The sequence below is a fragment of the Lolium perenne genome, chromosome 3 (genome assembly GCF_019359855.2).
Source record: "Lolium perenne isolate Kyuss_39 chromosome 3, Kyuss_2.0, whole genome shotgun sequence".
In the NCBI taxonomy this organism is placed as follows: Eukaryota; Viridiplantae; Streptophyta; class Magnoliopsida; order Poales; family Poaceae; genus Lolium; species Lolium perenne.
The window spans coordinates 224,135,461-224,157,825 of NC_067246.2; positions in this window are offsets into that span (position 1 = coordinate 224,135,461).

The following is a 22,365-nucleotide window of genomic DNA, read 5'->3' on the forward strand; positions in this document are numbered from 1 at the left end:
TGGTGAATTTGTCGACAGCGACCAGCAGGTACTCATATCCTCCTGGCGAAGCTTTGTGCAACTTACCCACCATATCAAGTCCCCATTGGGCAAAGGGCCACGACAATGGTATTGGCATCAGTTCTGCCGCCGGGGAGTGAGGTTTTGCGGCAAATCTTTGGCACGCGTCGCAGGTTCGTACTATTTCCTTGGCATCCTCAATTGCTGTCAACCAATAGAATCCTGCCCGAAAAACTTTGGCTGCAATAGCTCGACTACTCGCGTGGTGGCCACATATTCCTTCGTGTACATCCTTTAGGATTATTCTTCCTTCCTCGGGTGTGACGCATCTTTGCAAGACGCCTGAAATACTTCGCTTGTATAACTCCCCTTTGACCACTGTGAAAGCTTTGGATCGTCGAATAACTCGCCTTGCCTCAACTGGATCGTCGGGTATTTCTTTCCTGAGGATATACGATATGTACGCTTGCATCCAAGGAACTTCTACCATCATCACAAGCTCTTGGTCCTCTTCGTCCTTCATGGCTTCCTTGAGGGGCGCCGAAGTTTTTTCTTCCCTTGCTTTTTTCTGCACCTTTCTCGGCTTCGTGGATCTCTCCGCTATTTCTTCCCAAAATACACCTGGCGGGATTGGGAGGCACTGCGACCCGATGTTTGCGAGAACATCAGCTTCATCATTGCTCAACCTACTGATGTGATTTACCTCGCATCCATCGAACAGCTTCTCAAGCTCATTGTACACCTCCTTGTATGCTATCATGCTATCATTGACTGCATCACATTGGTTCATAACTTGCTGAGCTACCAATTGTGAGTCGCCAAAGATTTTTAGTCGAGTTGCGCCGCAAGCTTTCGCCATCTTCATCCCGTGTATGAGGGCTTCATATTCCGCTTCATTGTTGGATGCGTTTGGGAACGTCATCCATAGGACGTACTTTAACTTGTCACCTTCAGGTGATATAAGTATCACTCCTGCGCCAGCTCCTTCTACTCTCTTGGATCCATCAAAGTTCATAGTCCAAGTTCTTGACAAATCTGGAGGTCCCGTGTTTTGCAGTTCCATCCACTCTGCAATGAAATCTGGCAAAACTTGCGACTTGATTGCCTTTCTTTTTTCATACGTGATGTCCCGAGGGGAAAGTTCTATTCCCCAAAGGGAGACACGCCCTGTAGCTTCTGGATTGTTCAGTATATTTGAGAGAGGTGCTTCATTGACTACTATTATCGGGTGTGCCGAAAAATAGTGGCGCAACTTTCTTGCCGTTGTAATTACTCCATATGCTAGCTTCTGGTACTGCGGGTGATACGCGTACAACACGCGTCCGTTGGGAACCCCAAGAGGAAGGTGTGATGCGTACAGCGGCAAGTTTTCCCTCAGTATGAAACCAAGGTTTATCGAACCAGTAGGAGCCAAGAAGCACGTTGAAGGTTGATGGCGGCGGGATGTAGTGCGGCGCAACACCAGGGATTCCGACGCCAACGTGGAACCTGCACAACACAACCAAAGTACTTTGCCCCAACGAAACAGTGAGGTTGTCAATCTCACCGGCTTGCTGTAACAAAGGATTAGATGTATAGTGTGGATGATGATTGTTTGCAGAAAAATAGTAGAACAGTATTGCAGTAGATTGTATTTCAGTATAGAGAATTGGACCGGGGTCCACAGTTCACTAGAGGTGTCTCTCCCATAAGATAAACAGCATGTTGGGTGAACAAATTACAGTTGGGCAATTGACAAATAAAGAGGGCATGACCATGCACATACATATTATGATGAGTATTGTGAGATTTAATTGGGCATTACGACAAAGTACATAGACCGCTATCCAGCATGCATCTATGCCTAAAAAGTCCACCTTCAGGTTATCATCCGAACCCCCTCCAGTATTAAGTTGCTAACAACAGACAATTGCATTAAGTATTGCGCGTAATGTAATCAGTAACTACGTCCTTGAACATAGCACTAATGTTTTATCCCTAGTGGCAACAGCACATCCGTAATCTTAGAGATTTCTGTCACTTCCCCAGATTCACGGAGACATGAACCCACTATCGAGCATAAATACTCCCTCTTGGAGTTACAAGCATCTACTTGGCCAGAGCATCTACGAGTAACGGAGAGCATGCAAGATCATAAACAACACATAGACATAACTTTGATAATCAACATAACAAGTATTCTCTATTCATCGGATCCCAACAAACGCAACATATAGAATTACAGATAGATGATCTTGATCATGTTAGGCAGCTCACAAGATCCGACAATTAAGCACAATGGGGAGAAGACAACTGTAACATCCCAAGTTTCAATAAAATGAACAAGAGAGAATTCAAGAATCCAAAAATCAGGGTTAACAAAAACTTTTTCTCCTCATATAGGTTTATGCATATAGATCACCTTATTAATTATTTTGAGTGTGCAATTGCCATGATGCTTGCTTATGTGTTCTCTCTCACTCTAAAACCCTAGCAATGATCACTTGATCAACCATAGCCAAATAAAAACAAAATATAAAAGAAATCCCAAAAATCCATTTCACTCTCACATAAGGCCTATGCCATTGTTGCAAATACCTAACCTAGACCACTTTGGCTTGCACCATTGGTTGTAGATGGTTACTAAACACTTATTAACACCTTTGGAATCAAGCCAACTCAATTCAAACCAAAATCAAACTCAATTTCCAATTCACATGCAATATGGTCACTTGTGCCATTTTCACCGATGCTCACTTTGAGCCCTGGTTCTCTTCTTTCCACTTCTAAACTTTGTCAAACCTTTTCACCTCATCCAAGACAACATCAAGCACTACAACTTTGCCCAAAACCACCACCCCAAATTCATCACCAATTTCAAATGGGAAGCAAGCAAAGTTGGAACTTTCTCACATAATCAAGATCATATGCAAAATGTGATTTTGCATACCAACTCCATTTTGACCACCACCACCACCAAAATGCTCCACTTAATATATGAATACAACCCACCAAAAAGAATTTCAAAATTCGAAAATAATTTTCTTTCGGGCATTTCCACAAACACTTGGCAGGCAGGGTATCAATTTGAGCCCATACCTCATTTTCAACTTGGACTTGGTCCAACTTTGACCTCTCTGCACCTCGGAGTCTCCCTCTCACCTCACCACATCAACCTCACCACTTGCACCGGCCAGGTTTGGATTAAATCACCTCAAACATGCCATGCCGTGGCATGGCATGGCCTCACCATGCCATCTCCTCACCTGGTCATCTCCAGCTGAACCACCGTGTCCACTAGCCTCCCCTCACTCTCCCGGACACGCCCGTACCATCCCATGGTCAACACGACGCACGCACACGCCGGAAACAGCGCGCCCAAAGGACGCCAGGCAACGCCCATGCCGCGCTGCAGCGCGCATGGCGAGCACCCCGGACGCTCAGAGCGTGACGACGCCCGCGTCCTCGCATCACCTCAGCCCTCACGCTCACCGCCGCCGACGCCACCTCACCGTGACACGCCCGGACACGCTCGCTGGCCCGCGGGAACGCCGCAGTGACGAACGCGTCGACGCCCATCCGCCATCTGCCCGCGAGCTCCCGTCAAGCTTACCTCCGCTGTAGTGCCTCGTTTTCCCCAAAATCAAGCGCGTCGCACCGCATGGACGTCGCCAACACTCCGCGCCCATCACTTGGCTCTTCGCGGCCCCGGACCGACGGCGGCCATGGCGAACCTAGCCGGGCGCCGCGGCCACCTCCAGCCGCTATAAAAGGAGCACTCCGCGCCCAAACCGAGCACGCCAATCTCTTCCCCACCTCACCAGAGTTCTCTTCGCCGCCTCAATTTCACCAGATAGCCACCACACCGCTGCAATTGCTAGCTCGTTGCCGCCGCCCGTAGCCGAAGCTCGCCGGAGAAGGAAGCCGCCCCAGGACGCGCCGCTGCTTCTGTGCGCCTCCCCATCATCGACAACGACGCGGCGCACCCTTCCGACGACCGTCGGAGCTCCGACGACGGCTCCGACCCCCTGCTGCCGCCGCGCTCGCCACTGCCTCTCGCCGTCGACGACGACAACCTCCAGCCGTTGGATCATCGCCTGATCCAACGCTCCTCACTTCCCCGTACCGGTTCGGTGAGTAATACTCACTGACGCGTGGCCCCCACACGGTCAGACGGCCCGCTGCGCTAGACGCAGTACTGGGCCGGCCCAAGTTCGTTTCCCGCGCAAGCCCACCTATTTGAATTCAAATTTGGAAATTAGATAAAATACACAATCTGAAGCAAACTTTGAAATTCATTTGTGACAAATCTACTCAGCCAAATTTTACAAACTTTATATTTCTGGAAACCTTATGAAATTATCTACACTTTGCCACTGGATAGAACCCTAGATCTTGTGTAGAATTAAAGTGGCAAAATAAACAAAGCAGGGACTTTTCTGCCTTGTAATAATTCTTAAAAATCAACCATAAATGCTTTTCAGTTAATTCCACCTCCAATAATTCACTTTTCACTTATACTAATTGTTTCTACAAGAATATGCTATGCTTACTTTGAATGATCATGGTTTAGTTGTTTTAAATGCCTTTATGGCTATTTTCTAGTCAAAGATATTGTCCAAAACTATTAATAAATCTTATGTGGGATTTTCCCTCATTTAAATCTTGTCACCACAATTTCCAAATGAAGTGGAGACTCTGGTTATTTAGGTCCCATAGGAATTGTTGGTGATATTAAATCTTTGTTATGCTAGAATTAAATGGTATGAGGTGCTCACCTCATTTAAATCTTTTTCTCCAAATGATAAGTGTGAAGAGGTTGACTTGGGTCAACCTAGGTCACATATTATGCATGAGAGAAATTAAATCTTAATAAGAGAATGAGAGGAAATTATTTCTCTGAATAATTCAAAGTAACCTTTAATATTAGTGTGAGAGGAAATTATTTTTCTTAATTAATAAGAAGAACCCATCCACCAACTTAATAGTAATATGTGATGCTAGTTTAAGTGTGTGCACCATGTTTGTGCATAGTTTAGTAGATTAGTTTGGTGTGATGATTGTGTACCCCGTATTCGTATTTTAGACGCTAGTACCGAGGAGTACCAGGAGGAGGAGGAGGTCTACTTCCAGGAAGAAGAAGACCACTTTGACCAGTTTCCCAACCAAGGCAAGATAATACTCTTGCAAAGTGCAAAGCTCACCATGAGCAAGGCATTACCCCATTTTACTTTATGCTTATAACCCTATTTCCCAGTTTTACTTTACAAGCTTTATTTACTTTTGTTTTATCAAAGTACTTGTTGATTTACGATTTACTAGTTTAGTATGGAGTTAGTACAAGAGCATCAAACTTAGCCTAGAAGCAAAGCCAATACTTAGCACCCCTCACACATAGTGGCTAGTGCTAAATTTAAGATGACTACTCTAGATGGGAACATTGTGTTGATGAAATGATGATGGTGAAAACCTTGGAATGATTAGTCATTTCCATTGAAAGATTTTGAAGGTGAATATGACACTGAAGTTGACTTGGTGACTTTGGCTAAAAACTGATGATTGATTGGATGCGATACCATTCCAATTTTTGAGTACCCCCACAATACCTGATTATGGGTAGGGCTTAGCTGGAAATTTATGTATCTTAGTATGGGTTCCCTCTGAACACACATCATAGGGGTTATGCTTGAGGCTGCCTCCGTTGTTGAGAAATGATGTGAATTGAAGGTGAATTGTACGGCCAAGCTCCGTGCAGTTCCCGGGTTAACAGTTGGTTTTCACCGGGAGGCCAAGCTCATGGGGAGAGGTGCCTATACTAGGGTGTGTAAGTGAAAGGTTAATGGTTGATGATCCGCGTCGAGTTACGATTATTCAGGGTTTTACCCCTGACGGATGTAATCAAATGTTGTGGCACAAGTGTGCGACCTCTGCAGAGTGTAGAACTATTCGAATAGCCGCGTCCGCGGATATGGACCATTGGAAAGGCCATTCTGTTTCCGTCATCAGAATTTATGTAACTGGTGTTTTTGAACTTGAACTTGAAAGGTGACTTTGACTTTGAATCACAACTGAGTTGTGGGAATGACACTAATGTTCCCACTTGAGTTAGTTAGCACTTGAGGAGTTGTTTACAAAAGTGTTTATGAAATAAAATTTGGCTTTCTGCAAATAAACTTAGAGCTTAGAACACTTTCTATAGTAATGTTAGTACTTACACTAGTACTAGATTGCGAGTACATAAAGTACTCACGGCTTTGTCCCTGGCTATTCAAATGGCCAGACTATGAAGCCGAGCCGCAGTACGAGGAGGACGATCAGCAGGACGTCTACCACAACTAGGAGCTTCTAACGTCAAGCGTTGGCCTGTGGACTAGAGAGTCCTTGTATCTTACGCTTCCGCTATGAACTGGTGTTTGTTCGTTGATCATTAGATCAACTATTTGTGTAATATGGATCATGTGATTCCAAGTTGTAAGACATTATGGTTTGTAATGAATGATGACTGTGATACTTAACTATTATGCCTCGCAACAACAATTTTCCTGGGATTGCGATGTATGACATAATAGGCATCCGGACATAAAAATCCGGGTGTTGACAAGTTGGTATCAGAGCCATTGTTTGACCTTAGGAGACCCTAGTTAGAAATGGACGTTCTGAAAAATTGAGTTTCAAAAAGAAATGAAGTATTTCCGAAAAATTTTAATCTTTGTCTTCTCCTTGAACTCTTTGGAAAGATAACTAAAATTTTGCCACACTTGTTCACTTCTCTAACTTAATCCTTTACTTCACTTTCAGATGGAGCCCGTGAACACGAAGTTTTACCAGCTTGGGAATGGGGGAAGCTTGATCTTCGAGCACGACCTCAACGCCCTGTCCGACCACCTTGGTCGCCCGCACCCGGAGTTCCACGGATCGCAGATCGCGAACCAGCCAGGAGGCGAGCTGCAGTGGATCATCACCGCTGACTTGAGGGGCAAGATGGAGCCTCCCACTTCTGAGAGGATCCTCTTCTCCTTCATGGAGAGCAACTGGCTGGACGGACTTGCTCGCGGCCTTCAGGAGGGACTCGCACGCTTGTGCGGGATGAGCGGGGAGGCACTCCAGCACCCTCGCTTTTCTCACCTCGCGAGGCGTAACTCTGCTGGAGAACCCATGGACATGTCATCGCACCCGCAGCTGAAGCACCACGTGGAGCATCTCGACTTCATGTTGTACCACACTCAGCAGGATCTCGACCACTCCCGTGAGTACGCCAACCAGACTCACGCCCGCATCATCGAGCAGGGCGACTGCATCAAGATGCTCGCCAAGGACCGCAGGACTCTCCGCCAGCAGCGCGCAAAGAAGGATGCCACTATCGACCGCCTCCGCGCGAAGATCGCAGCACTTGAGGCCACTGTCAAGGCCCAAGAAGAGCAGATGAAGAAGATGGAGGAAGATGGAGAAGACATTCAGGGAGGAAGCAACTACCTGAGTGACGACAACGACTTCGAGGAGGATGAGAACACCGAGGGGGAAGACTACGACTTCCTGGACGACGAGGATGATGACCACACCCCCATCGATGTTGATGAGGAGGAGTAGTTCACTTATGCACTATCGTAGGTGTGAGTTGTATCCCGCCCCATGTATCGTAGCTTGGAAAAGAAGGGTTCTTAAAACCCTTAGTGTGTTAGCTTGTAATGTGTGTTGTTTGCTATGAATGAATGTATGTTTGTGTCATCATGAAAAGACTTCAAGTTTTAAACTTCTGAACTCAACCACAAAACAAGCCATAGAAATTTCCCTCTTCTCTCATAATCAATCTCAATACTCAGATGGCCCCTCCAACTCGCAACATACCTAACCAAGACGCTATGATGCAGATGTTGCAAGTTATGCTGGAAGATAGAGAAGCAGAAAGAGCTGAAAGGCAAGCCAACATTGCAGCACTTCAACAGCTTGTCAACAACAATCAAGGTCACCATGATCACCCAGGATCCAAGCTCAAGAACTTCCAGAATACCAACCCGCCAGTTTTCAGCAAGACTGAGGAACCACTTGATGCAGATGATTGGCTCCAAACTATGGAGAACAATCTAGAAGTAGCTGGAGTGGAAGAGAATGAGAAAGTGCTGTTTGCCACGCACTACTTAGCAGGACCAGCAAGAGCTTGGTGGACAAGCACCCGTGCCATGAACGCGGGACAGTTTATCACTTTGGACTGATTTCAAGCTCAAGTTCAGCAAGTACCATGTGCCCCCGGGTCTGATAAAGAAGATGAGAGATGAATTCCGTGAACTGAAGCAAGGCCGGATGTCCGTGGTGGAATACCGCGACAAGTTTCTCACACTGTCAAGGTACGCCCCGGATGAGACCGACACTACTGAGAAGAGGAAGGAAAGGTTCCTGAACGGACTGCATGATGAGATGCAGATCGTGTTGATCAACATCCCCTTTGCCGACCTCGAAGCCCTTGTTGACTCCGCCATCCAGATGGAAGGCAACCGCACCAAGCCGCGAGAACCGCAAGCGCCGCATGATGAATCGAGTGGGCCTAGCAATGCCCCAAGGTACCGCCCCAACTCAGGCGGAGGTTTCAGAACCAACAAGCCCAATGCACAGATGTCACGTCCGGTTTATCAGAACCGGAGTGGAGGAAACCCCAGGCCAGGAGGCCACTACAACAACAACACCAACAACAACTTCAACCGCGCTCCGCCGAGAGCCCCCAACCCCAACCACAGCAACACCAACACCAACACCGCACCAAGGACCGGGAGCAATGCAATCCCCGTCGCGAACAAGCAAGACAAGACCACCATCACTTGCTATGAGTGTGGTGTAGTGGGGCACTACTCCAATGAGTGTCCCAAGAGGCTCGCCAAGCTCGCAGGCAACCCCGCACCACCAGCTCAGCAGCAACGCCGTGTCTCCACCGGCAAGAAGTTCGCCCCCAACAACCCGCACAACCGCGGAGGTCGCCTCTACCACATGAATGCTGAGGAAGCCCAGAAGCACCCGACGTGGTGCTGGGTATGTTCTCTGTTAACTCAATACCCGCAAGAGTGTTGTTTGATTCGGAGCCTCGCATTCGTTCGTTCTGAGAAGATTTTGTGTGCACTAGTAAGATTCAACCAATCAGCTTGAAACATGTCATGGTAGTTCAAATACCTGGATCAACAACTAAAGCTAGAAAATTTTGCAAAGATGTACCCATCAGAATCCATGAAATAGACTTTTATGCAAACTTGATTGTTCTGGGAACAAAAGGATTGGAAGTAGTCCTGGGTATGGACTGGATGGCGAAACATCATGGATTGATAGACTGCGCCAAGAAGGCCATCACCATGACAAGTAGCACTGGAATACTAATAGAACACTTATCTGAAAAACTACCCAGAAACTTCACCTGCAACCAAAGTGTAGCCAAGCCAACTCTGGATCAAATCAGGGTCGTTTGTCGATACCCTGATGTGTTTCCGGATGATCTACCCGGTATGCCCCCGGACCGGGATATCGAGTTTATCATCGAGTTAATCCCGGGAACAGGACCTATAGCCCAGAGAGCCTATAGCATGAACCCTGCAGAATTGATGGAACCGAAAAAGCAATCGGATGATATCTTGTACAAAGGTCTGATTCGACCAAGTGCGTCGCCTTGGAGATCACCAGCTTTTGTTTGTGGATAAAAAGGACGGTGCCACTCGTTTGGTTACGGATTATCGTAAGCTTAACGATGTCACCATCAAGAACAAATATCCCTTGCCAAAGATAGAAGACATGTTTGACCAGCTGACCGGTGCCCAAGTTTTCTCAAAGATTGATCTCGAGGACAAAGTTACCATCAACTGAAGATCCGAGCAACAGATATTCCAAAGACTGCCTTTACCACCAGATACGGACTGTATGAGTACAATGTCATGTCCTTTGGACTGACCAATGCCCCCGCTTATTTCATGAATCTCATGAATAAGATCTTTATGGAATTCCTGGATAAGTTTGTCGTTGTCTTCATCGACGACATCCTTATCTACTCCAAATCAGAAGAAGAACATGAGCGACATTTGGAAGTGGTTCTAGAAACCCTTAGGCAACATCGCTTGTACGCCAAGTTTAGCAAATGTGAGTTTTGGTTGAAAGAAGTGGGATTCCTGGGACACATCTTGTCTCAGGAGGAATTGCCGTAGATCCCGCAAAAATCAAAACCGTTGAGGAATGGAAGGCCCCAACCACCCGCATCGAAGTCAGAGCATTTCTAGGGTTGGCGGGATATTACCGCCGATTCGTTGAAGGATTTTCAAGCATCGCAAGACCAATGACTCAACTGCTGAAGAAAGACCGGAAATTTGACTGGAATGACAAATGTGAAGAAAGTTTTTAGCTACTCAAGCTCAGATTAACCACAGCCCCAATACTGATTATGCCCGATGTCACCAAGCCATTTGATGTCTATTGTGATGCATCCAAGACTGGTCTTGGATGTGTGTTGATGCAAGAAGGCAAAGTGATATCTTACCTATCAAGGCAACTGAAGCAACATGAACAGAATTATCCAACCCATGACTTGGAATTAGCAGCCGTAGTGTTAGCCACGAAGGTTTGGCGTCATTACCTCATGGGTAATCGATGCGAGATATATTCAGATCACAAGAGCCGAAGTACATTTTCACCCGTAAGGAGCTGAACATGAGACAGTAGATGGATAGAATTAATCAAGGATTACGACATGGAAATTCACTACCACCCCGGCAAGGCCAATGTGGTAGCGGATGCCTTGAGCAGATCGCCGTGTCGCTTAAACTTCATGATCGCAATAGAGCAACCAAGCCTGTACCAAGAGTTTGAACAATTCAGACTAGAGCTAGTGAGCGAAGGATTCCTCGCAAAGATTGAACTCCAACCCACTTTGATGAGCCGATAAAGGAAGCCCGGAAGGGAAATGCCGCATTGACGGAATAAAGAGTCAGATAGCTGCAGGAAAGGCACCAGGATTCACCATAGACGAAGCCGGAGTTCTTTGGTACAAAGAACGTCTCTGCGTACCATCGGACTCTGACTTGAAGCAAGTCATTCTGCAAGAAGCCCATGGCACCCTTTACTCAATTCACCCCGGAGGTACCAAGATGTACCAAGACCTGAAGGAACAATTCTGGTGGCACGGAATGAAGCGAGAGATAGGAAGCTACATCGCCAAGTGTGATATCTCGTCGGCGAGTCAAAGCGTAACATCAACGACCCGCAGGACTGTTGCAACCTTTACGTATTCCGGAATGGAAATGGGATTCTGTCGGTATGGACTTTATCACAGGATTGCCCAAATCTAGCAGAGGAAATGACTCCATTTGGGTAGTCATCGATAGGTTGACCAAGGTTGCACATTTTATCCCTGTCAAGACCACATACCAAGGCCCAAAGCTAGCTGAGTTATACATATCCAGAATAGTCAGCCTGCACGGAACACCGAAGTCAATTGTGTCAGATAGAGGATCACAATTCACCTCAAGATTCTGGCAGAAAGTGCATGAAGGACTAGGAACCCGTCTGAATTTCAGCACAGCATACCACCCACAGACTGACGGACAGACTGAGAGAGTCAACCAGATCCTAGAAGATATGTTGAGAGCCTGTGTGCTAGAGTACGGATCCAAATGGGAAGACTGCCTACCATATGCAGAATTCTCCTACAACAATAGCTATCAAGCCAGCTTACAGATGGCCCCCTTTGAAGCCCTGTACGGAAGGAAATGCCGTACCCCTCTGAACTGGTCGGAAGTCGGAGATAGTCAAGTTTTCGGCCCCGATGTTCTCCGAGAAGCCGAAGAAAAGGTGCACAAGATCCGCGAATACCTCAAGACCGCCCAATCCAGACAAAAGAGCTACGCCGACAAGAGACGCCGACAGATGACGTTCGAGATCGGAGACTTTGTGTATCTCAAAGTCTCACCCCTCAAAGGAATGCAGAGATTCCAACTTAAAGGAAAGCTCGCCCCCAGATATGTCGGACCATTCAAGATTCTGGATCGCCGAGGAGAAGTCTCATATAAGTTGGAACTGCCAGAAGAGATGTCCGCCGTACACAATGTGTTTCACATCTCACTACTTCGGAAGTGCCTAGAAGTGCCTGAGAAGACCGAAGTATTCAAGAACATCGACCACAGAGCCATTGATATCAACAAGGACCTAACCTACCGCGAAGTGCCCATTCGCATCCTGGAAGAAGCATTCAGGACCACCCGCACCAGAAGTATCAAGTTCCTGAAGATACAATGGAGTAACCACACTGAAGAAGAAGCAACTTGGGAACGCGAGGAAGATATGAAGAAGGAATACCCAAATCTCTTTAGTACCTAGTTTTCTCTAGATCTCGGGACGAGATCTTTTGTAAGGGGGAAGGGTTTGTAACATCCCAAGTTTCAATAAAATGAACAAGAGAGAATTCAAGAATCCAAAAATCAGGGTTAACAAAAACTTTTTCTCCTCATATAGGTTTATGCATATAGATCACCTTATTAATTATTTTGAGTGTGCAATTGCCATGATGCTTGCTTATGTGTTCTCTCTCACTCTAAAACCCTAGCAATGATCACTTGATCAACCATAGCCAAATAAAAACAAAATATAAAAGAAATCCCAAAAATCCATTTCACTCTCACATAAGGCCTATGCCATTGTTGCAAATACCTAACCTAGACCACTTTGGCTTGCACCATTGGTTGTAGATGGTTACTAAACACTTATTAACACCTTTGGAATCAAGCCAACTCAATTCAAACCAAAATCAAACTCAATTTCCAATTCACATGCAATATGGTCACTTGTGCCATTTTCAGTCTGATGCTCACTTTGAGCCCCTGGTTCTCTTCTTTCCACTTCTAAACTTTGTCAAACCTTTTCACCTCATCCAAGACAACATCAAGCACTACAACTTTGCCCAAAACCACCACCCCAAATTCATCACCAATTTCAAATGGGAAGCAAGCAAAGTTGGAACTTTCTCACATAATCAAGATCATATGCAAAATGTGATTTTGCATACCAACTCCATTTTGACCACCACCACCACCAAAATGCTCCACTTAATATATGAATACAACCCACCAAAAAGAATTTCAAAATTCGAAAATAATTTTCTTTCGGGCATTTCCACAAACACTTGGCAGGCAGGGTATCAATTTGAGCCCATACCTCATTTTCAACTTGGACTTGGTCCAACTTTGACCTCTCTGCACCCTGGAGTCTCCCTCTCACCTCACCACATCAACCTCACCACTTGCACTGGCCAGGTTTGGATTAAATCACCTCAAACATGCCATGCCGTGGCATGGCATGGCCTCACCATGCCATCTCCTCACCTGGTCATCTCCAGCCTGAACCACCGTGTCCACTAGCCTCCCCTCACTCTCCTGGACACGCCCGTACCATCCCATGGTCAACACGACGCACGCACACGCCGGAAACAGCGCGCCAAAGGACGCCCAGGGCAACGCCCATGCCGCGCCGCAGCGCGCATGGCGAGCACCCTGGACGCTCGTAGCGTGACGACGCCCGCGTCCTCGCATCACCTCAGCCCTCACGCTCACCGCCAGTCGACGCCTCACCTCACCGTGACACGCCTGGACACGCTCGCTGGCCCGCGGGAACGCCGCAGGTGACGAACGCGTCGACGCCCATCCGCCACTGCCCGCGAGCTCCCGTCAAGCTTACCTCCGCTGTAGTGCCTCGTTTTCCCCAAAATCAAGCGCGTCAGCACCGCATGGACGTCGCCAACACTCCGCGCCCATCACTTGGCTCTTCGCGGCCCTGGACCGACGGCGGCCATGGCGAACCTAGCCGGGCGCCGCGGCCACCTCCAGCCGCTATAAAAGGAGCACTCCGCGCCCCAAACTGAGCACGCCAATCTCTTCCCCACCTCACCAGAGTTCTCTTCGCCGCCTCAATTTCACCAGATAGCCACCACACCGCTGCAATTGCTAGCTCGTTGCCGCCGCCCGTAGCCGAAGCTCGCCGGAGAAGGAAGCCGCCCCAGGACGCGCCGCTGCTTCCAGGCGCCTCCCCATCATCGACAACGACGCGGCGCACCCTTCCGACGACCGTCGGAGCTCCGACGACGGCTCCGACCCCCTGCTGCCGCCGCGCTCGCCCCTGCCTCTCGCCGTCGCCGACGCCCACCTCCAGCCGTTGGAGCATCGCCGGAGCCACCGCTCCTCACTTCCCCGTACCGGTTCGGTGAGTAATACTCACTGACGCGTGGCCCCCACACGGTCAGACGGCCCGCTGCGCTAGACGCAGTACTGGGCCGGCCCAAGTTCGTTTCCCGCGCAAGCCCACCTATTTGAATTCAAATTTGGAAATTAGATAAAATACACAATCTGAAGCAAACTTTGAAATTCATTTGTGACAAATCTACTCAGCCAAATTTTACAAACTTTATATTTCTGGAAACCTTATGAAATTATCTACACTTTGCCACTGGATAGAACCCTAGATCTTGTGTAGAATTAAAGTGGCAAAATAAACAAAGCAGGGACTTTTCTGCCTTGTAATAATTCTTAAAAATCAACCATAAATGCTTTTCAGTTAATTCCACCTCCAATAATTCACTTTTCACTTATACTAATTGTTTCTACAAGAATATGCTATGCTTACTTTGAATGATCATGGTTTAGTTGTTTTAAATGCCTTTATGGCTATTTTCTAGTCAAAGATATTGTCCAAAACTATTAATAAATCTTATGTGGGATTTTCCCTCATTTAAATCTTGTCACCACAATTTCCAAATGAAGTGGAGACTCTGGTTATTTAGGTCCCATAGGAATTGTTGGTGATATTAAATCTTTGTTATGCTAGAATTAAATGGTATGAGGTGCTCACCTCATTTAAATCTTTTTCTCCAAATGATAAGTGTGAAGAGGTTGACTTGGGTCAACCTAGGTCACATATTATGCATGAGAGAAATTAAATCTTAATAAGAGAATGAGAGGAAATTATTTCTCTGAATAATTCAAAGTAACCTTTAATATTAGTGTGAGAGGAAATTATTTTTCTTAATTAATAAGAAGAACCCATCCACCAACTTAATAGTAATATGTGATGCTAGTTTAAGTGTGTGCACCATGTTTGTGCATAGTTTAGTAGATTAGTTTGGTGTGATGATTGTGTACCCCGTATTCGTATTTTAGACGCTAGTACCGAGGAGTACCAGGAGGAGGAGGAGGTCTACTTCCAGGAAGAAGAAGACCACTTTGACCAGTTTCCCAACCAAGGCAAGATAGTACTCTTGCAAAGTGCAAAGCTCACCATGAGCAAGGCATTACCCCATTTTACTTTATGCTTATAACCCTATTTCCCGCTTTACTTTACAAGCTTTATTTACTTTTGTTTTATCAAAGTACTTGTTGATTTACGATTTACTAGTTTAGTATGGAGTTAGTACAAGAGCATCAAACTTAGCCTAGAAGCAAAGCCAATACTTAGCACCCCTCACACATAGTGGCTAGTGCTAAATTTAAGATGACTACTCTAGATGGGAACATTGTGTTGATGAAATGATGATGGTGAAAACCTTGGAATGATTAGTCATTTCCATTGAAAGATTTTGAAGGTGAATATGACACTGAAGTTGACTTGGTGACTTTGGCTAAAAACTGATGATTGATTGGATGCGATACCATTCCAATTTTTGAGTACCCCCACAATACCTGATTATGGGTAGGGCTTAGCTGGAAATTTATGTATCTTAGTATGGGTTCCCTCTGAACACACATCATAGGGGTTATGCTTGAGGCTGCCTCCGTTGTTGAGAAATGATGTGAATTGAAGGTGAATTGTACGGCCAAGCCCTGTGCAGTTCCCGGGTTAACAGTTGGTTTTCACCGGGAGGCCAAGCTCATGGGGAGAGGTGCCTATACTAGGGTGTGTAAGTGAAAGGTTAATGGTTGATGATCCGCGTACTGAGTTACGATTATTCAGGGTTTTACCCCTGACGGATGTAATCAAATGTTGTGGCACAAGTGTGCGACCTCTGCAGAGTGTAGAACTATTCGAATAGCCGCGTCCGCGGATATGGACCATTGGAAAGGCCATTCTGTTTCCGTCATCAGAATTTATGTAACTGGTGTTTTTGAACTTGAACTTGAAAGGTGACTTTGACTTTGAATCACAACTGAGTTGTGGGAATGACACTAATGTTCCCACTTGAGTTAGTTAGCACTTGAGGAGTTGTTTACAAAAGTGTTTATGAAATAAAATTTGGCTTTCTGCAAATAAACTTAGAGCTTAGAACACTTTCTATAGTAATGTTAGTACTTACACTAGTACTAGATTGCGAGTACATAAAGTACTCACGGCTTTGTCCCTGGCTATTCAAATGGCCAGACTATGAAGCCGAGCCGCAAAGACTGAGGAGGACGATCAGCAGGACGTCTACCACAACTAGGAGCTTCTAACGTCAAGCGTTGGCCTCGTGGACTAGAGAGTCCTTGTATCTTACGCTTCCGCTATGAACTGGTGTTTGTTCGTTGATCATTAGATCAACTATTTGTGTAATATGGATCATGTGATTCCAAGTTGTAAGACATTATGGTTTGTAATGAATGATGACTGTGATACTTAACTATTATGCCTCGCAACAACAATTTTCCTGGGATTGCGATGTATGACATAATAGGCATCCGGACATAAAAATCCGGGTGTTGACAACAACCATCTAGCTACTGCTATGGACCCATAGTCCAGGGTAGACTACTCACATATCACTTCGGAGGCGACCATGGCGGCGTAGAGTCCTCCGGGAGATGATTCCCCTCTCCGGCAGGGTGCCGGAGGCGATCTCCTGAATCCCCCGAGATGGGATTGGCGGTGGCGGCGTCTCTGGAAGGTTTTCCGTATCGTGGCTCTCGCACCGGGGGTTTCGCGACGGAGGCTTTAAGTAGGCGGAAGGGCAGGTCAGGAGGCGGCACGAGGGCCCACACCACAGGGCCGCGCGGCCAAGGGGGGGGGCCGCGCCGCCCTAGGGTGTGGCCACCTCGTGGCCCCACTTCGTCTCCTCTTCGGTCTTCTGGAAGCTTCGTGGCAAAATAGGACCCTGGGCGTTGATTTCGTCCAATTCCGAGAATATTTCGTTACTAGGATTTCTGAAACCAAAAACAACAGAAAACAAAGAATCGGCACTTCGGCATCTTGTTAATAGGTTAGTTCCAGAAAATGCACGAATATGACATAAAGTGTGCATAAAACATGTAGATATCATCAATAATGTGGCATGGAACATAAGAAATTATCGATACGTCGGAGACGTATCAGCATCCCCAAGCTTAGTTCTGCTCGTCCCGAGCAGGTAAAACGATAACAAAGATAATTTCTGGAGTGACATGCCATCATAACCTTGATCATACTATTTGTAAAGCATATGTAGTGAATGCAGCGATCAAAACAATGTATATGACATGAGTAAACAAGTGAATCATATAGCAAAGACTTTTCATGAATAGTACTTCAATACAAGCATCAATAAGTCTTGCATAAGAGTTAACTCATAAAGCAATAATTCAAAGTAAAGGCATTGAAGCAACACAAAGGAAGATTAAGTTTCAGCGGTTGCTTTCAACTTGTAACATGTATATCTCATGGATATTGTCATCATAGAGTAATATAATAAGTGCAATAGGCAAGTATGTAGGAATCAATGCACAATTCACACAAGTGTTTGCTTCTTGAGGTGGAGAGAAATAGGTGAACTGACTCAATAATAAAAGTAAAAGAATGGTCCTCCATAGAGGAAAAGCATCGATTGCTATATTTGTGCTAGAGCTTTGATTTTGAAAACATGAAACAATTTTGTCAACGGTAGTAATAAAGCATATGTATCATGTAAATTATATCTTACAAGTTGCAAGCCTCATGCATAGTATACTAATAGTGCCCGCACCTTGTCCTAATTAGCTTGGACTACCGGATCATCACAATGCACATGTTTTAACCAAGTGTCACAAAGGGGTACCTCTATGCCGCCTGTACAAAGGTCTAAGGAGAAAGCTCGCATTGGATTTCTCGCTATTGATTATTCTCAACTTAGACATCCATACCGGGACAACATAGACAACAGATAATGGACTCCTCTTTTATGCATAAGCATGTAACAACAATTAATAATTTTCTCATATGAGATTGAGGATATATGTCCAAAACTGAAACTTCCACCATGGATCATGGCTTTAGTTAGCGGCCCAATGTTCTTCTCTAACAATATGCATGCTTAACCATAAGGTGGTAGATCTCTCTTACTTCAGACAAGACGAACATGCATATCAACTCACATGAAATTCAACAAAGAGTAGTTGATGGCGTCCCCAGTGAACATGGTTATCGCACAACAAGCAACTTAATAAGAGATAAAGTGCATAAGTACATATTCAATACCACAATAGTTTTTAAGCTATTTGTCCCATGAGCTATATATTGCAAAGGTGAATGATGGAATTTTAAAGGTAGCACTCAAGCAATTTACTTTGGAATGGCGGAGAAATACCATGTAGTAGGTAGGTATGGTGGACACAAATGGCATAGTGGTTGGCTCAAGGATTTTGGATGCATGAGAAGTATTCCCTCTCGATACAAGGTTTAGGCTAGCAAGGTTATTTGAAACAAACACAAGGATGAACCGGTGCAGCAAAACTCACATAAAAGACATATTGTAAACATTATAAGACTCTACACCGTCTTCCTTGTTGTTCAAACTCAATACTAGAAATTATCTAGACCTTAGAGAGACCAAATATGCAAACCAAATTTTAGCATGCTCTATGTATTTCTTCATTAATGGGTGCAAAGCATATGATGCAAGAGCTTAAACATGAGCACAATAATTGCCAAGTATCACATTATCCAAGACACTATAGCAATTTACTACATGTATCATTTTCCAATTCCAACCATATAACAATTTAACGAAGAAGAAACTTCGCCATGAATACTATGAGTAAAGCCTAAGGACATACTTGTCCATATGCAACAGCGGAGCGTGTCTCTCTCCCATACAATGAATGCTAGGATCCATTTTATTCAAACAAAACAAAAAAACAAAAAACAAACCGACGCTCCAAGCAAAGCACATAAGATGTGATGGAATAAAAATATAGTTTCAGGGGAGGAACCTGATAATGTTGTCGATGAAGAAGGGGATGCCTTGGGCATCCCCAAGCTTAGACGCTTGAGTCTTCTTAGAATATGCAGGGGTGAACCACCGGGGCATCCCCAAGCTTAGAGCTTTCACTCTCCTTGATCATGTTGCATCATACTCCTCTCTTGATCCTTGAAAACTTCCTCCACACCAAACTTAGAACAACTCATTAGAGGGTTAGCGACAATAAAAATTAACATGTTCAGAGGTGACATAATCATTCTTAACACTTCTGGACATTGCACAAAGCTACTGGACATTCATGGATCAAAGAAATTCATCCAACATAGCAAAAGAGGCAATGCGAAATAAAAGGCAGAATCTGTCAAAACAGAACAGTTCGTATTGACGAATTTTATCGAGGCACCAGACTTGCTCAAATGAAAATGCTCAAATTGAATGAAAGTTGCGTACATATCTGAGGATCACTCACGTAAATTGGCATAATTTTCTGAGTTACCTACAGAGAAAACAGCCCAGATTCGTGACAGCAAAGAAATCTGTTTCTGTGCAGTAATCCAAATCTAGTATGAACTTTACTATCAACGACTTTACTTGGCACAACAAAACACTAAACTAAGATAAGGAGAGGTTGCTACAGTAGTAAACAACTTCCAAGACACAAAATAAAAACAAAGTACTGTAGTAAAAACCATGGGTTGTCTCCCATAAGCGCTTTTCTTTAACGCCTTTCAGCTAGGCGCAGAAAGTGTGTATCAAGTATTATCAAGAGACGAAGTGTCAACATCATAATTTGTTCTAATAATAGAATCAAAAGGTAACTTCATTCTCTTTCTAGGGAAGTGTTCCATACCTTTCTTGAGTGGAAATTGATATTTTATATTACCTTCCTTCATATCAATGATAGCACCAACAGTTCGAAGAAAAGGTCTTCCCAATATAATGGGACAAGATGCATTGCATTCAATATCCAAGACAACAAAATCAATGGGGACAAGGTTATTGTTAACGGTAATGCGAACATTATCAACTTTTCCCAAAGGTTTCTTTGTAGAATGATCAGCAAGATTAACATCCAAATAACAATTTTTCAGCGGTGGCAAGTCAAGCATATTATAAATTTTCTTAGGCATAACAGAAATACTTGCACCAAGATCACATAAAGCATTAAAATCAAAATCTTTAACCTTCATCTTAATGATGGGCTCCCAACCATCCTCTAGCTTTCTAGGAATAGAGGCTTCGCGCTCTAGTTTCTCTTCTCTAGCTTTTATGAGAGCATTTGTAATATGTTGCGTGAAAGCCAAATTTATAGCACTAGCATTAGGACTTTTAGCAAGTTTTTGCAAGAACTTTATAACTTCAGAGATGTGGCAATCATCAAAATTCAAACCATTATAATCTAAAGCAATGGGATCATCATCCCCAATGTTGGAAAAAATTTCAGCAGCTTTATCACAGGCAGTTTCAGCAGTTTTAGCGCTTTAGCAGTTTCCGCGCTTTGCATTAGAAGTGGAAACATTGCTAACACCAATTCTTTTATTATTAATAGTAGGAGGTGCAGCAACATGTGTAGCATTAGCATTACTAGTGGTGGTAATAGTCCAAACTTTAGCTACATTCTTCTCTTTAGCTAGTTTTTCATTTTCTTCTCTATCCCACCTAGCACGCAGTTCAGCCATCAATCTTATATTCTCATTAATTCTAACTTGGATGACATTTGCTGTAGTAACAATTTTATTTTCAATATCCCTATTAGGCATAACTTTCGATTTCAAAAGATCTACATCAGCAGCAAGACTATCGACTTTAGAAGCAAGTATATCAATTTTCCCAAGCTTTTCTTCAACAGATTTGTTAAAAGCAGTTTGTGTACTAATAAATTCTTTAAGCATGGCTTCAAGTCCAGGGGGTGTGTTCCTATTATTATTGTAAGAATTCCCATAAGAATTAGCATAACCGTTACCATTATTATAAGGATATGGCCTATAGTTATTACTAGAATTGTTCCGATAAGCATTGTTGTTGAAATTATTATTTTTAATGAAGTTTACATCAACATGTTCTTCTTGGGCAACCAATGAAGCTAACGGAACATTATTAGGATCAACATTAGTCCTATCATTCACAAGCATAGACATAATAGCATCAATCTTATCACTCAAGGAAGAGGTTTCTTCGACAGAATTTACCTTCTTACCTTGTGGAGCTCTTTCCGTGTGCCATTCAGAGTAATTGATCATCATATTATCAAGAAGCTTTGTTGCTTCACCAAGAGTGATGGACATAAAGGTACCTCCAGCAGCTGAATCCAATAAATTCCGCGAAGAAAAATTTAGTCCTGCATAGAAGGTTTGGATGATCATCCAAGTAGTCAGTCCATGGGTTGGGCAACTTTTAACCAGAGATTTCATTCTTTCCCATGCTTGTGCAACATGTTCAGTATCTAATTGTTTAAAATTCATTATGCTACTCCTCAAAGATATAATTTTAGCAGGGGGATAATATCTACCAATAAAAGCATCCTTGCATTTAGTCCATGAATCAATACTATTCTTAGGCAGAGATAGCAACCAATCTTTAGCTCTTCCTCTTAGTGAGAAAGGGAACAATTTTAATTTTATAATGTCACCATCTACATCCTTATACTTTTGCATTTCACATAGTTCAACAAAATTATTAAGATGGGCAGCAGCATCATCAGAACTAACACCAGAAAATTGCTCTCGCATAACAAGATTTAGTAAAGCAGGTTTAATTTCAAAGAATTCTGCTGTAGTAGCAGGTGGAGCAATAGGTGTGCATAAGAAATCATTATTATTTGTGGTTGTGAAGTCACACAACTTAGTATTTTCAGGGGTAGCCATTTTAGCAACAGTAAATAAAGCAAACTAGATAAAGTAAATGCAAGTAACTAATTTTTTGTGTTTTTGATATAGCAAACAAGATAGCAAATAAAGTAAAACTAGCAACTAATTTTTTTGTATTTTGATTTAGTGCAGCAAACAAAGTAGTAAATAAACTAAGCAAGACAAAAACAAAGTAAAGAGATTGGGATGTGGAGACTCCCCTTGCAGCGTGTCTTGATCTCCCCGGCAACGGCGCCAGAAAAAGAGCTTGATACGCGTACAACACGCGTCCGTTGGGAACCCCAAGAGGAAGGTGTGATGCGTACAGCGGCAACTTTTCCCTCAGTATGAAACCAAGGTTTATCGAACCAGTAGGAGCCAAGAAGCACGTTGAAGGTTGATGGCGGCGGGATA